The following is a 17,251-nucleotide window of genomic DNA, read 5'->3' on the forward strand; positions in this document are numbered from 1 at the left end:
TAGACCGGCTGTGCGCCTCCATAGCCCTGGGTTTCCAGCTCCTGTCTCTCGTGCGGACCCGGAAGTGCGTCCACCCAGTCCGACTCGTCCTGTTCCCGCTCCCCGCACTAAACGGCAGGTGCGTAAACCCAGCCTCGCCAGTCAACAGTCGTCGGAGCTGCCCGCCAGTCAACAGTCGTCGGAGCTGCCCGCCAGTCAGTCGTCGGAGCTGCCCGCCAGTCAACAGTCGTCGGAGCTGCCCGCCAGTCAACAGTCGTCGGAGCTGCCCGCCAGTCAACAGTCGTCGGAGCTGCCCGCCAGTCAACAGTCGTCGGAGCTGCCCGTCAGTCAACAGTCGTCGGAGCTGCCCGTCAGTCAATAGTCGCCGGAGTGGTCAGACTGCGCTGAACTGCCGGAGTGGCCAGACTGCGCTGAACTGCCGGAGTGGCCAGACTGCGCTGAACTGCCGGAGTGGCCAGACTGCGCTGAACTGCCGGAGTGGCCAGACTGCGCTGAACTGCCGGAGTGGCCAGACTGCCCTGAACTGCCGGAGTGGCCAGACTGCCCTGAACTGCCGGAGTGGCCAGACTGCCCTGACCTGCCGGAGTGGCCAGACTGCCCTGACCTGCCGGAGTGGCCAGACTGCCCTGACCTGCCGGAGTGGCCAGACTGCCCTGACCTGTCGGAGTGGCCAGACTGCCCTGACCTGCCGGAGTGGCCAGACTGCCCTGACCTGCCGGAGTGGACAGACTGCCCTGACCTGCCCCGAGTTGCCAGACTGCCCAGACTGTCCCGAGTTGCCAGACTGCCCAGACTGTCCCGAGTTGCCAGACTGCCCAGACTGCCCCGAGTTGCCAGACTGCCCAGACTGCCCCGAGCTGCCAGACTGCCCAGACAGCCTGGAACGGCCTGAGCCGGAGCCACCTCCAAAAAATAGGTGGGTTGGGGAGGGGGGGTGTAGCACAGTGCCGTCGTTGACGGCAGCCACCCTCCCTTCCCTCCCTTTAGTAAGGGGGAAATTTTCTTTTGGGTATTGTTTGGGGGTATTTTTTATTTTTTTTGTTAAGGTGCTTCCGGGGTAACACCTTTAAGGGGGGGTACTGTCACGTCCTGGCCAGTATATAAGGTTAATTGTTTTGTAGTTTGGTCAGGGCGTGACAGAGGGTATTTGTTTTATGTGGTTCAGGGTGGTGTGTTTTGTTAAAAGGGTGTTTGTTTTAGTAATTCCGGGTGTTGGTTTATGTTTAGGTATTTCTATGGGGAGTCTAGTGAATGTATGTCTATGTTTGGTTAATTGGGGTTGGGACTCTCAGTTGAAGGCAGGTGTTGTCTATCTGCCTTTGATTGAGAGTCTCATATAGTAGGGTGTGTTTGTGTTTGGGATTTGTGGGTGATTGTGCTGTGTTGAGCTTTGCTTTGCAGACTGTCAGTGTATCGTTCGTTTTCTTGTTTGTTGTTTTTGTATTCGTGTTGAATTTCATTAAATGTTCAAGATGAACTCTATCGACTCTGCTGCGTATTGGTCTACCTTTTCCGACGATGATTTCGTTATATCGTCTGAAGACGAAGATATTCGTGACAATCAGACACCATAAAAGGCATTTTATTTGTACAATTTTTGTTCAACAAGTGTTTGAAGGCCTTGCTTGTTTAATTCTGACATTAGATTATTTAAATATGTCATACAAATTTCTAAACATCTTTTTCTTTAGTTTTATAGCCCTATTAAGTGCTCCAGGGCTAATTTTGTTAGCATTCTGGCATGTTGTACTAGATTTAGAACTTAAAACAACATTTCTAAAATAAACATTATCCCTTAGGTTTAGCACAGCAAATGCTTCAATTGTTTAAGCATATGTTGCAGAGAAGTTAATAAAATATTTGTTCATAATTTTGACACCGAAAAAAACAACTTTATGGTTATTAGCCATCAGTTGACAAGCCATTGACGGAGTTGTTAACAGATATTCAAAACAGACATATTTTAGCCTCTAAAAATAAAAGTTCAATACAAACATTTGCAAAATATAGAAAATTATTCATTTGAAAATCCTTAATGAAAACATATCCATTCTCAGATCTTTCAGCACTCTGATGGAGTTGACGTTAGACACAAATATGACGGAGTTCATGTTTTACAAAGTTGACATAAATTGCATTTTTCTTCTTCATTCAAGTGTTATACACAGTAGCAATCTAGATTTTCCTAAATTGCTTTATAACTCTAAATCCTAATTAAATGTAAGATATTTGAACCAAAATGTATATTCTATTGTAATCTATCATTCAGATGGATTTGACAGTTAATGGTTGTGACTGTGACCATACCATGGTGCTTCCAATATTGTTTGTTTAAATCTATCAAAAGTAGAGAACTTTACAGACCATGTGTGGTCTTGTTGCACTACATGCAATGAAGACATGAATAGGGGGTCCTTATGGTATAGCTGACCCTGCTCATTCCTGATTCATTTAGGATTTTAGACAAATCTGACGGAATAAATCAAATCTCTGGACATCTTTTAGAAATCACTGTTTTGAGATACATTTTCATTAAAGATAATTTTTCAGTTGTTATCCATTATTGCCTGTTTTTAGAATTTTATACACTGTTTTGGAGCGTTTGAAATTGGAATCTTTTGCTCCAGACGGGCATTTCTAAGCATAGAACCAAAATGGAAATACACAATATTGAAAGTATTTAGAAAATTCCCAAAACAAATCTTTTCCTGATAAAATTATTTGGCCTCCTGGGAGCATACACCATTTGTCAGTCAGCTGACAGCTAGTTTCAACAGGTTTCTCACAAACTTAGAAAAAAAGTTCCTTAACGAAACAAAAAGGGTTCTATCGCTTGCTTCATATATGGAACCTCTAAAAGTTCTATACAGAACCATTTCATAGGGTTATTTGATCAGAACCCTAAAGGTTCTTCTTCACTGAACCTAAATGAACCTGCCCACTGCACTGAGGATAGGAAACTCTGTCACCACCGATAAGCCCACTATAATTGAGAATTTCAATAAGCATTTTTCTACGGCTGGCCATGCTTTCCACCTTACTACCCCTACTGCATTCAACAGCACTGCACCCCCCACAGCTACTCGCCCAAGCCTCCCCCATTTCTCCTTCTCCCAAATCCATTCAGCTGATGTTCTGAAAGAGCTGCAAAATCTGGACCCCTACAAATCAGCTGGGCTTGACAATCTGGACCCTTTCTTTCTAAAATTATCTGCCGAAATTATTGCAACCCCTATTACTAGCCTGTTCAACCTCTCTTTCGTGTCGTCTGAGATTCCCATAGATTGGAAAGCAGCTGCTGTCATCCCCCTCTTCAAAGGAGGTGACACTCTTGACCCAAGTTGCTACAGACCTATATCCATCCTACCCTGCCTTTCTAAGGTCTTCGAAAGCCAAGTCAACAAACAGATTACCGACTATTTTAAATCCCACCGCACCCTCTCCGCTATGCAATCTGGTTTCAGAGCTGGTCATGGGTGCACCTCAGTCACGCTCAAGGTCCTAAACGACATCGTAACCGCCATCGATAAGAAACATTACTGTGCTGCCGTATTCATTGACCTGGCCAAAGCTTTTGACTCTGTTAATCACCACATCCTCATCGGCAGACTTAGTAGCCTTGGTTTCTCAAACGATTGCGTCGCCTGGTTCACCAACTACTTCTCTGACAGAGTTCAGTGTGTCAAATCGGAGGGCCTACTGTCTGGACCTCTGGCAGTCTCTATGGGGGTACCACAGGGTTCAATTCTTGGGCCAACTCTTTTCTCTGTATACATAAATGATGTCGCTCTTGCTGCTGGTGAATCTCTGATCCACCTCTACGCAGACGACACCATTCTGTATACTTCTGGCCCTTCTTTGGACACTGTGTTAACAACCCTCCAGACGAGCTTCAATGCCATTCAACTCTCCTTCCGTGGTCTCCAACTGCTCCTAAACACAAGTAAAACTAAATGCATGCTCTTCAACCGATCGCTGCCTGCACCTGCCCGCCCATCCAGCATAACTTCTCTGGACGGTTCTAACTTAGAATTTGTGGACAACTACAAATACCTAGGTGTCTGGTTAGACTGTAAACTCTCCTTCCAGACTCACATCAATCATCTCCAATCCAAAGTGAAATCTAGAATTGGCTTCCTATTTCGCAACAAAGCATCCTTCACTCATGCTGCCAAACATACCCTCGTAAAACTGACCATCCTACCAATCCTCGACTTCGGCGATGTCATTTACAAAATAGCCTCCAATACCCTACTCAACAAGCTGGATGCAGTCTATCACAGTGCCATCCGTTTTGTCACCAAAGCCCCATATACAACCCACCACTGTGACCTGTATGCTCTCGTTGGCTGGCCTTCACTTCATCATCGTCGCCAAACACATTGGCTCCAGGTCATCTACAAGACCCTGCTAGGTAAAGTCCCCCCTTATCTCCGCTCACTGGTCACCATAGCAGCACCCACCTGTAGCACGCGCTCCAGCAGGTATATCTCTCTGGTCACCCCTAAAGCCAACTCCTCCTTTGGTCGTCTCTCCTTCCAGTTCTCAGCTGCCAATGATTGGAACGAACTACAAAAATCTCTAAAACTGGAAACACTTATCTCCCTCACTAGCTTTAAGCACCAGCTGTCAGAGCAGCTCACAGATCTCTGCACCTGTACATATCCCATCTTTAATTGAGCCCAAACTACTACCTTTTCCCCTACTGTATTTATTTATTTTATTTATTTTGCTCCTTTGCACCATATTATTTATATTTTAACTTTTAACTTTCTTCAAACTACAAATCTACCATTCCAGTGTTTTTTTCTTGCCATACTTTATTTACTTTGCCACCATGGCATTTTTTTTTTTTTTGCCTTTACCTCCATTATCTCACATCATTTGCTCACATTGTATATAGTCTTATTTTTTTTCTACTGCATCATTGATTGTATGTTGTTTTACTCCATGTGTAACTCTGTGTTTTTGTATGTTGTCGAACTGCTTTGCTTTATCTTGGCCAGGTCGCAATTGTAAATGAGAACTTGTTCTCAACTTGCCTACCTGGTTAAATAAAATAAATAAAATAAATAAATAAAATGATTCCATATAGAATCCTGCATGGTGCCATTTTATGAATTATGGCTGCTACTATTAAATAGTAATATTTTTTAACTAACAGCATCATTTAATAAACTATTCAATAACGGAAAAAAATATACCAGCATAGTTTTAGGAATGTATTGTCATTATATTCAAACATAGTTTGAAAATTTGCACTGGTGGCCAGGGAGCCATCTCTTTGTTTGAATGATGGCCCATGTCAACCCTGGCTGACTTCTTTAGAATACAATACAATGCAATCCAATACAACTTTGCCCATTAGTTACAATGAACAACAAAAATGTGTCTTCTGCTCCATTCTCAACCCCCATAAACAGCAGACCTCACACATACAGTTGAGACGAGCATAGGTTCAAGCTGCAGTGCAGCAGCCCTCCAATTGTTAGATCAATTCCACTTTTCGGCCACAGGTCAAACTCCTGCATCAGGAACCACTCATAAACCGCTAGGCAGCCTTCCGCCAGTACAGTATGGGTTGTTGCAAGACTGGTTCTAGAGAAGAAGAAAAAAGGAGCAAAAACATAAATTAATCTTCAGAAATAAGCTTGAGTTAATCTGCCAAAACGAAGACAAAAGCCTATGCAGACATAATTATTAAGATGTAGAAGAACAACTTACAAGCAGTGGCTGTCAGTAGCAGCAGCAGCCAAAAGAGAGATCCTCAGCCTCTGATAGTTCTAAGTTAATGCCAGACAGAGCAGAGGCTATTGAATCACCAAAACATGTTATACATAATCTATTATAAATCATTTATACATACCTCAGTCTTCTAATGGCTTCATGAAACATTTTCATTTATACATTTTTTTATTTAACCTTTATTTAACTAGGCAAGTCAGTTAAGAACAAATTCTTATTTACAATGATGGCCCAGGAACAGTGGGTTAACTGCCTTGTTCAGGAGCAGAACGACAGATTTTCACCTTGTCAGCTCGGGGATTCAATCCACCAACCTTTCGGTTACTAGTCCAATGCTCTTACCACTACGCTACCTGCCGCACAACATAGTCCCCTCAATGAATTCCACATTGAAATACTGAAATAAAAGTAACAATTGCTAATTGACAATGTCAGGCTGGGTCTGTAGCTGTATTTGGCATATCCCATAATAACAAATAATATTTATTTGAAAGAGTTTGCTGGCTAGCTAGTAAAGTGGTGAATTAGCCTAAAGTGGCCTTGCTTTTTCTGTTTAGCTAGCTAAGTTTACAAACATGCTCACATTCTAATCAAGTTTCAACTTTATTTATCAAGCCTATAGTTTATCATATGACTTTGGTCTCATATATTTGAAATAAATAATAAACTTTGCTTACCTTAATACATTGAAAAATAATGTGCTTATTGGTAGGCTACTTCCAAGTTGGTTCAACAATCATCCCCTTGAATGGTCATGCTGGAATGGCAGTTGGTTTTATAATAGGAATGGCAGTTACATTTTGAATTGACCAACATTTTCTATAAATGTAACATCTTTTTGATCTAAGGGTGCATTCCTAAATTCACTCTGGCTATCTACTCCGATTCCAGAGCACTTAGTGTGCCAGAGCGCAGAATAACTGATGAATTTACGAACATGCAACACTCACTGAATATATGACCGGTGTCAGTGAACTCAGCAAAACAACATCATTAAATTGTTGCCAGCAGCACAGTTACAGTCACCAACTCCAGATAACATGAAAACAGCCTAACCAGCTCTTCTCTGGCGAGTTAAATGGTCAGAGTAAGGTGTTCTCTCATTTGTGTCTGGAAGTAGCTAGCAAGGTAGCCATTTTTAGCCTGTTAGCTTGGGTGCTTGACTGCCTTTGTGAGGTCAAAATGCTCGGATCAACGCTATTCCTCGGCCAGTGTCCAGTGCAGTGTGCGCTCTGAACGCTCCAAGAGCGAACTTAAATCTTACAGTACATTGCTCTGCATGTACGAACGCCCAGAGCGCACTTTCGAACACACCCTGTTTCTATGAACCTTGTTGTTTGTCACTCAGACCTCGGCAACAATGTTGCAAACTATGAATTCCATCTCCCCCTCTGCCATAGAGAGCTAATGGTGTCAGACATCAGCTAGCCATTTTTCTGACCAGGCAAAATCATACAGCAGAATCGTTAATATGAATATAAATATCAATGCAAAACAGCTAAAACAAATGAAAACAGAGATAATCAGCTGTCATTTCAGAATTTGATGTGACTGGCTTAGCTTTTGTTATCTGTTGTTGTCTAAAATCCCCATTACACAAGGGGGAAGAGACATCATCCTCAAGGTTGTTTGCCTTCACTGGGTACACAGCATACACCTTTACTTTATCCACATTTTGTTGTGTTACAGCCTGAATTTAATATGTATTACATTTAGATTTTGTGTCACACTGATCTACACACAATACCCCATAATGTCAAAGTGGAATTTTGTTTGTCTGTATTCAACCCCTTTGTTATGGCAAGCCTAAATAACATTTACATTTACATTTAAGTCATTTAGCAGACGCTCTTATCCAGAGCGACTTACAAATTGGTGCATTCACCTTATGATATCCAGTGGAACAACCACTTTACAATAGTGCATCTAAATCTTTTAAGGGGGGGGGGGGGTTAGAAGGATTACTTTATCCTATCCCAGGTATTCCTTAAAGAGGTGGGGTTTCAGGTGTCTCCGGAAGGTGGTGATTGACTCCGCTGTCCTGGCGTCGTGAGGGAGCTTGTTCCACCATAGGGGTGCCAGAGCAGCGAACAGTTTTGACTGGGCTGAGCGGGAACTGTGCTTCCTCAGAGGTAGGGGGGCCAGCAGGCCAGAGGTGGATGAACGCAGTGCCCTCGTTTGGGTGTAGGGCCTGATCAGAGCCTGAAGGTACGGAGGTGCCGTTCCCCTCACAGCTCCGTAGGCAAGCACCATGGTCTTGTAGCGGATGCGAGCTTCAACTGGAAACCAGTGGAGAGAGCGGAGGAGCGGGGGAGCGGGGTGACTAAATAAGGTCAGGAGTACAAATGTGCTTAACAAATCGCATAATAACTTGCATTGACTCATTCTGTGTTCTGTAATAGTGGTTAACATGATTTTTGAATGACTACCCCATCTCTACACATCACATATACAATTATCTGTAAGGTATCTTAATCAAATAGTGAATTTCAAGTCCAGATTCAAACACAAAGTCCAGGGAGGATTTTCAATGCCTCGCAAAGAAGGACACCGATTGGTAGATGCTGAATATCCCCTTTGAGCATGGTGAAGTTATTAATTAGGCTTTGGATAGTGTATCAATACACCCAGTCACTGGCAAGACTTGAAAATGGCTGTCTAGCAATGATCATTAATCAACATGACAGAGCTTGAAGATTTTTTTCAAGAATAATTGGCAAATATTGTACAATCCAGGTGTGCAAAGCTCTTAGAGACTTACCCAAAAAGACTCACAGCTGTAATCACAGCCAAAGGTGCTTCTACAAAGTATTGACACAGGGGTGTGAATACTTATGAAAATGAGATATATCTGTATTTCATTTTTTTATAAATTCAGGCTGTAACACAACAAAATGTAGAATAAGTCAAGGGGTATGAATACTTTCTGAAGGCACTGTATATATATAACCTTTTTCAGTAAAGGGTTCTTTAAACTCATCCAAAGAATCATAAGGTTCTATACACCTCAAGTAACCCTTTTTTTCTAATAGTGCATGGCTTTTCAATAGTGCATGGCTTTTTGCCCTTTCTCTCTCTCTCTCTCTTCCGAAAGGGATTCCAAATGCCAGATTGTTTTCTAGTTTTTGTGAAAGCATGGGTGCCTTGAGGCGAGCAGTGAGGTTTTGTTTTTGGTGGGGGATTTTCTTTTCTAATTTGAAGCTTAATCTGCATTTCCCTGATTGCTAAGAACAATGGCTTTGGAATGCATCTGTATGGTTTGAATTTATTTGCTTGAATGAGGAAGAGAATGACTGCCCAGACCTGATATCCACAAGCAAATGATGAGGATCAATGATTAAGGACAAATCTTTTGTTTACACAAGGACATTTAAAAGTGAGTTAATTGAGTTGCCATGGAGGGACAGTATATTATAAAGGCAATGCATTTGATTGCTTTGGTTTTGTTGTAACCTTTAATAAAATAGATTTTGTTATCATCTCTGTTCACATTTGGGAAGGGCCTGTAGTGGCAGTTTAGGCAGATTGAACTTCTTTATGCCAATTTCTGTAAGTAGGAAGCTACCCTGCTTTGGTTCAATATGTCATATTGCAGTTCATCTTTCATGTCATTAATACATTTCATGCCGTATCTTTGTCCATAGGCTGTGGATGTCAAACTAGATTCAGTACGATAGTGTGTGACAGACATCTCATCTGTATTCCGTATGAAATGTCAAGTGGATAAGAGAGAGGGATGATTTCATCTGGGGGATTCTGAGCCTATCATTATGTTTGAAAGCATGAAACTGCAAGCAAACCTTGTTATCCTTGGACACTGAACAAGATTCCAGGACTTCATTTTAATCGCTACCCTCTATAAATCAGCTAAGCCTGCTCCCTTGCTGTGTGAATTGACTACAGCATATTTAGAGGTGGAAATCAAATCAAAGGTATAGCATATTGGTAACTATTCAATTTGCCCTGGATCAAACATTCCATTCAGTTACAAGGGTATGAATCCTATTCAAGACAGGCTCTGTAGTGTGTGAAACTTAGACTAAAGATGCTATAGTTCATGTCAAGCTGTTAAACTTTTACTCACTTTCTTGCATCCACAATACGTTACATATTAATGTTATATTTGATAAGGACTAGGGAGTTTTTTAGGATGAAAAAAACCCGGAATCGAGCTAAGCACAGGCAAAATCCTAGAGGAAAACCTGTTTCAGTCTGCTTTCCAACAGACACTTGGAGACCAATTCACCTTTCAGCAGGATAATAACCTAAAACACAAGGCCAAATATACACTGGAGTTGCTTACCAAGACAACATTGAATGTTCCTGATTGGCAAAGTTCCAGTTTTGACTTAAATCGGCTTGAAAATCTATGGCAAGACTTGAAAATGGTTGTCTAGAAATGATCATCAACCAACTTGACAGAGCTTGAAGAATTCTAAAAAGAATAATGTGCAAATATTTTACAATATAATTGATGCTCCAAATACATCACATAACTGGTAAGTACTCTCAATTAAAGAGGAATAAAGTATGGATATGTTTGAAGTCTATAAACAAAGAATATTAAGGAAGCTTAGTAAATGAAAACATAAGTCACCTTCATTGCCTTTAACAATGCAATTAGCAAGCAGCATTTTAATTATCTTTCAACTCTCTAAAGAAATATAAGATACCTCTGATTTCTAAGTAAGCAAATTAACACATTTTGCTGTGGCTATTCCTTCATGAACATCTCACATTCATTTCAGTCTGATGAAGCTGTCACCTTGACGACGCTGGCACCTAAGGCCCACTCATTGCAATATAAACAGCTCCACAAAACTGAAAACCTAAGTGTTGATCTATTATAGCACTAAATGGATTTTATTGAAATCAAACTTTTATTTCCCTAAAGCTTCACTTGAAATATCCAAATGCTATTGTAAAGTGGTTGTTCCACTGGATATCATAAGGTGAATGCACCAATTTGTAAGTCGCTCTGGATAAGAGCGTCTGCTAAATGACTTAAATGTAAATGTAATACAGTATCATAAATGGCCAGTCCTTACATCCATAGCTCTGCCTATCAATTTGAGAGTGGTTACATTTCTCCAGCTCCAACCCTCAGCTGTTTACTAAAACAGTGGCGGGATGTACGCTCTGTTAATGTGTGAATTTCAGATTGCCTGACATTAACGATGGTCCCTCCCTGATCTTAATTCTGTGTGAGAACATCCTGACAAGGACATTCAAGGACATTCAAAGTCACTTGTGACATCATCCCCTCAGTCCATCATCTTTACCAATTTTTCAATGACTCAGACTCACTGAAGGAAAGTTTTGTTCTTTGAATTTACTTGTGCAATTTCAATACTTTCTTTCAGCGATTCTTTCTCTTAGAGCAGCATAATAATTGCGCAGTATTGGGGAGAGTAATACATTTTTTCTGAACACAATGATTAAAAAGGAAAAATAGCTGCTTGCAAGCTAAGTAAATTCTGAATATTGCATAACTAAAAAACTATTCTGAATTTTTATTCTCTTTAATTACAAGTTTTTATTTTGACTAAATAAGAAAAGTAAGCTCCATTATTAATCGTTATACATTTTTTGTTTACTGAGTGGTGGCCATCATCCCCTGTGTTTTAATGCCAGCCAGTACATAGATTACCTTTTTCGAATAGCATCTATACCAAGTCATCACAACCTTATAGTTTTTACTAATTCGAGGGCACCAGCACTTTGTTTTTCATATTTATTTATTATTGTGTAGCAAACAAGTTCACTTCATGACACCATGACTCACAATGTAGTGAAACACATTTTGCAACCTTCCATTTGCTCCTTTGTACCTTAACCAGTGGCGTCATTCGTCCCGAGCCTTTTGATCAAATGTTTTTTTACATTTCAGTCTGATATGAGATTAAATAACCACAAATCACTTACGTTTTACTGACACATTTTTATGACAAAAATAAAAACTACAATATACTGCACTAGAAAGTAGCTGGCATTACAAGAAGCCCCTGGAGTGACGAGGTGTCTGCTGTGTTTAGTTGAGATTTCACATCACAGTGGACCTCTCCCATCCCTTGACCCCTCACCCACCCCTACAGCACCGGTTAGATATCAATGTGGCATCGATATGAGTCAAAAACATTTATTCTACTATCAAAATTGACTACAAAGTGTAAAAAGTACAATTTCGGTCATGCAGTCTTCTCCAAAACTGAGTTGTGTGAGACTTGTGGTTGTGACTGCATCACAACATAAATTAAGGTTGGATGTGTTTCAATCCTGCCCACATGCCCACAGCTGGCAACAGGCAAGTAAATATCAATTCAGAGTGCAGCTACATGCAACACAATTGTAATGCCTGTGGTAAATTTGGGTTGACTTTGAATATCCCTTTGGGGCTAGTTAGGGACCATTGGCAAATTACACAATGTACATGGGACAACATGTTCAAATTCCAATAGCTCTAAACTTAAAAACCTCAAACCAACTATGAATTGTAGAAATTCATATACAAATATTGAAAGCATTTAATGAGAAAACTTAAAGGTGTGCTACATGAAAATATTGTCTCATTTACATGTATTTATTAACGGTCCTTAACTAGCCCCAGAGATAGGCAATCTAAAGTCAAAGTCAGGTCGCACACCAGCCAGCTGAAGCTAATTTGCTAAATAATTTGGCTATCTCATCCCACCTACAAACACACACACAAGACACCCACATCAAACCACACCCCGAAACCAACTCACATTTGAATTTACTCATGGCCGCTAGCATTTCTTAATTTCTTACCTTATTTACATAAGTATTCAGACCTTTTGCTATGAGTCTCGAAATTGAGCTCAGATGCATCCTGTTTCCATTGATCATCCTTGAGATGTTTTGACAACATGATTGGAGTCCACCTGAGGTAAATTCAATTGTTTGGACATGATTTGGAAAGGCACACACCTGTCTATATAAGGTCCAACAGCTGACAATGCATGTCAGAGCAAAACCAAGCCATGAGGTCGAAGGAATTGTCCGTAGAGCTCCGAGACAGGATTGTGTTGAGGCACAGATCTGGGGAAGGGTACCAAAAAATGTCTGCAGCATTGAAGGTCACCAAGAACACAGTGGCCTCCATCATTTCTAAATGGAAGAAGTTTGGAACCACTAAGACTCTTCCTAGAGCAGGCCGCCCGGCCAAACTGAGCAATCGGGGGAGAAGGGCCTTGGTCAGGGAGGTGACCAAGAACTCGGTGGTTACTCTGACAGAGCTCTAGAGTTCCTCTGTGGTGATGGGAGAACCTTCCAGAAGGACAACCATCTCTGCAGCACTCCATCAATCAGGCCTTTATGGTAGAGTGGCCAGATGGAAGCCATTCCTCAGTAAAAGGCACATGACAGCCCGCTTTAACAATTTTTAGGGCCTTCCTCTTACACCGCCTGGTATAGAGATCCTGGAAGGCAGGGAGCTCAGCACCAGTGATGTGCTGGGCCGTGGCCTACGCACTAACCTCTCTAGGGCCTTACGGTCGGATGCTAAGCAGTTGCCATACCAAGCGGTGATGTAGCCGGTCAAGATGCTCTCAGTGGTGCAGCTGTAAAACTTTTTGAAGATCTGAGGGCCCCTGACAAATCTTTTCAGTCTCCTGAGTGGGAAGAGAAGTTGTCGTGCCCTCTTCCCAACTGTGTTGGTGTGTTTGAACCATGATAGGTCCTTAGTGATGTGGACCCCGAGGAACTTAAAGCTCTTGACCCGCTCCATTACAGCCCCATCGATGTGAATGGGGTGTGCTCTGCCCTCCATTTTCTATAGTTCACAATCAGGTCCTTTGTCTTATTGACGTTGAGGGAGAGGTTGTTGTCCTGGCACCACACTGCCAGGTCTCTGACCTCTTCCCTATAGGCTGTCTCATCGTTGTCTGTGATTAGGCCTACCACCGTCGTGTCGTTGGCAAAGTTAATAATGGTGTTGGAGTCATGCACGGCCACACAGTTGTGGGTGAACATGGATTACAGAAGGGAACTAAGAATGCACCCGAGGGGCCCCCGTGCCTACCCTCAACACCTGGGGCCGGCCCGTCAGGAAGTCCAGGATCCAGTTGCAGAGGGAGGTGTTCAGCCCCAGGGTCCGTAGCTTAGTGATGAGCTTGGAGGGCACTATGGTGTTGAACGTTGAGCTGTAGTCAATAAACAGCATTCTCAAGTAGGTGTTCCTTTTGTCAAGGGGGAAAGGGCAGTGTGGAGTGCAATAGAGATTGCGTCGTCTGTGGATCTGTTGGGGCGGTATGCAAATTGGAGTTGGTCCAGGGTGTCTGGAATGATGGTGTTGATGTGAGCCATGACCAGCCTTTCAAAGCATTTCATGGCTACAGATGTGAGTGCTACTGGGCGATAGTTATTTAGACATTCTTGAGCACAGGTACTATGGTGGTCTGCTTGAAAAATGTAGGTATTACAGACCGGGTTGGGGAGAGGTTGAAAATGTCAGTGAAAACACGTGCCAGCTGGTCAGCACATGCTCTGAGTATGCGTCCTGGTATCCGTCTGGACCTGCGGCCTTGAGAATGTTAAACTGTTTAAAGGTCTTACTCACATCTGCTTACGGAGAGCGCGATCACACAGTTGTCCAAAACACCTGGTGCTCTCATGTATGGTTCAGTGTTGTTAGCCTCGAAGCGAGCATAGAAGGCATTTAGCTCTTCTGGTAGGCTTGCGTTACTGGGCAGCTCACGGCTGGGTTGTCCCTTGTAATCTGTGACAGTTTGCAAGCCCTGACACATCTGACGAGCGTCAGAGCCAGTGTAGTAGGATTCTATCTTAGTCCTGTATTGATGCTTTGCCTGTTTGATGGTTCGTTGGGCATAGCAGGATTTCTTATAAGCGTCCTGATTAGTGTCCCACTCCTTGAAAGCGGCAGCTCTAGCCTTTAACAGTGAGGATGTTGCCTGTAATCCATGGCTTCTGGTTGGGATAGATACGTACAGTCACTGTGGGGACGATATCATTGATGCACTTATTAATGAAGCCGGTGACTGATGTGGTAAACTCCTCAATTCCATCCGATGAATCCCGGGACATATTCCAGTCTGTTCTAGCAAAACAGTCCTGTAGCTTAGCATCCGCTTCATCGGACCACTTCCGTATTCAGCGCATCACTGGTACTTCCTGTTTGAGTTTTTGCTTGTAAGCAGGAACCAGGAGGATAGCGTTATAGTCAGATTTGTCAAATGGAAACCGGCCAGTGAATGAAACCTGTATCTCCTCTGCACCACAAGACTGTGTTAGGAGATAAAGCCTAGCTTGTGGAGCTAATAATGTAGGTCTTCAGGTCTCAGACAAGGTTACTCATCATGCAAGCATGATTCCAATCCGCCTTCGTTACACTTCACTCTCCTTTGACCTTGTGGTCGTTTGACCCATTCCAGTCATGGCACAAAACTTTTTTTAAAGCCAGGTTGAACCCCGGTCTCCTGAGCACCTGCTCGTGTGATGAAGCAAGGTTACTTATCACGCAGGCGTTGTTCCAAACCACCTTCGTTATATTTACAAGACAAGGAAAATAATTAACCTATGTTTTCTCGACAGAAGCAACAACTGCTTCTACCCTTCTTGCCGCTTATCCTCCCGTAAATACCATGGGTCTAATAATGATTTGATTATTGTTTGGCTATTGAGAAAGTTAATAACTTATTTGACAGACTTTCCTGTTTTCAGAAGACAGTAATGTCAGTGAACTATTAACCTTTTCAATGCAAATCCTAAGTGGCTGATGGTTCTTGTCTCGTTAAAAGGTCCTTTCAGGCTAGTCCATCAAAGGTCATTTCAGGCCAGTCTAATCAATCAAATCCATTTAATTATGACAATCAGAAACATCATGTGCTGTGCATCCTTCCTAGGTTATCGATTTATTAGTTAGTTACAAGATAGAATTAGGAATTATAATACTATTAATTTAATAGGATCTGCATGAGCAGTGGTGGAAAAAGTACGCAATTGTCATACTTGAGTAAAAGTAAAGAAACCTTAATAGAAAATAACTCAAGTAAAAATGAAAGTCACCCAGTAAAATGCTACTTGAGAAAAAGTTTAAAAGTATTTGGTTTTAAATATACTTTAGTAATCAAAATAAATGTAATTGCTTAAATATACTTAAATATCAAAAGTAAAAGTAAAAGTATGAATAAGAAAACATTCCTTATTTTAAGAAAACCAGACGGCACAATTTTTATGTTTTTTTATATTTACGGATAGCCAGGGGCACACTGCAAACACTCAGACCATTTACAAATGAAGCATTTGTGTTTAGTGAGTCCGCCAGATCAGAGGCAATAGCGATGACCAGGGTTGTTCTCTTGATAAGTGTGTGAATTGGACCAATTTCTGTCCTACTAAGCATTCAAAATGTAACGAGTACTTTTGGGTGTCAATGTATGGAATAAAAAGTACATTATTTTCTTTAGGAATGTAGTGAAGTAAAAGTAGTCAAAATATAAATAGTAAAGTACAGATAGCCAAAAAAACAGGGGGTATCTGAAGTCGGAATTTGAAGTCGGAAGTTTACATACACTTAGGTTGGAGTCATTAAAACTTGTTTTTCAACCACTCCACAAATCTCTTGTTAACAAACTATAGTTTGGGCAAGTCGGTTAGGACATCTACTTTGTGCATGTGTCACGCTTGTCGTCGTAGAGAGAATGGGATCAAGGCGCAGCGGGTTTCGTGCTCAACATATTTATTTATAAAATAATGCGAACACCACGGAAGAAAACAATAAACAAACTAGCGACATGAAACAGTGAACGCAGGCTCAACAAAAAGCAGTGCTCTCAAACAACTACCCATGAAAAACAAAGACAAACACACCCTACTATATAGGACTCCCAATCAAAGACAACTCAACACACCTGCCTTCAATTGAGAGTCCAACCCCAATCAACTAGACATAGAAACACAGACATAGACCAGTGACAAACCCCATAATACATACATCAACTACCCTCTGCCACGTCCTGACCAAACTACAATAACCAAATATACTCTATACTGGTCAGGACGTGACAGCATGACACAAGTCATTTTTCCAACAATTGTTTACAGACAGAGTATTTCACTTATAATTCACTGTATCACAATTCCAGTGGGTCAGAAGTTTACATACACTAAGTTGACTGTGCCTTTAAACAGCTTGGAAAATTCCAGAAAATGATGTCATGTCTTTAGAAGCTTCTGATAGGCTAATTGACATCATTTGAGTCAAATGGAGGAGTACCTATGGATGTATTTCAAGGCCTACCTTCAATATCAGTGCCTCTGCTTGACATCATGAGAAAATCCCCAAAAATAATAAATTGGGATTTCATCTGGGCCCGCTGCCTTATGGGTTTTCACCTTCTGTAGCTTTCTGTAGACTTCCCAGGCTTGGACTGTTGGAGCAGGGCATGCTGGTAAAAAGGAGGGCAGCAGGGCTGGGTGGTAGGGACTGTGCTACTTTTGATATTGCTTTGATCATTTCATTTGCTGC

General features: G+C 41.8%; 1 long non-coding RNA gene across 1 annotated transcript; it reads right to left on the bottom strand.

The window, feature by feature from the left end:
- Nucleotides 1–5,101: 5,101 nt before the first annotated feature.
- LOC115200861 (uncharacterized) lies at nucleotides 5,102–6,495 on the bottom strand. The gene is made up of 3 exons (XR_003879621.1): nucleotides 6,423–6,495; nucleotides 5,725–5,783; nucleotides 5,102–5,598 (listed from the first exon to the last, which is right to left on the bottom strand). It is a non-coding gene; the product is annotated as an uncharacterized LOC115200861 (long non-coding RNA).
- Nucleotides 6,496–17,251: the final 10,756 nt, after the last annotated feature.

The sequence above is a fragment of the Salmo trutta genome, chromosome 10 (assembly GCF_901001165.1).
Source record: "Salmo trutta chromosome 10, fSalTru1.1, whole genome shotgun sequence".
Taxonomy (NCBI): Eukaryota; Metazoa; Chordata; class Actinopteri; order Salmoniformes; family Salmonidae; genus Salmo; species Salmo trutta.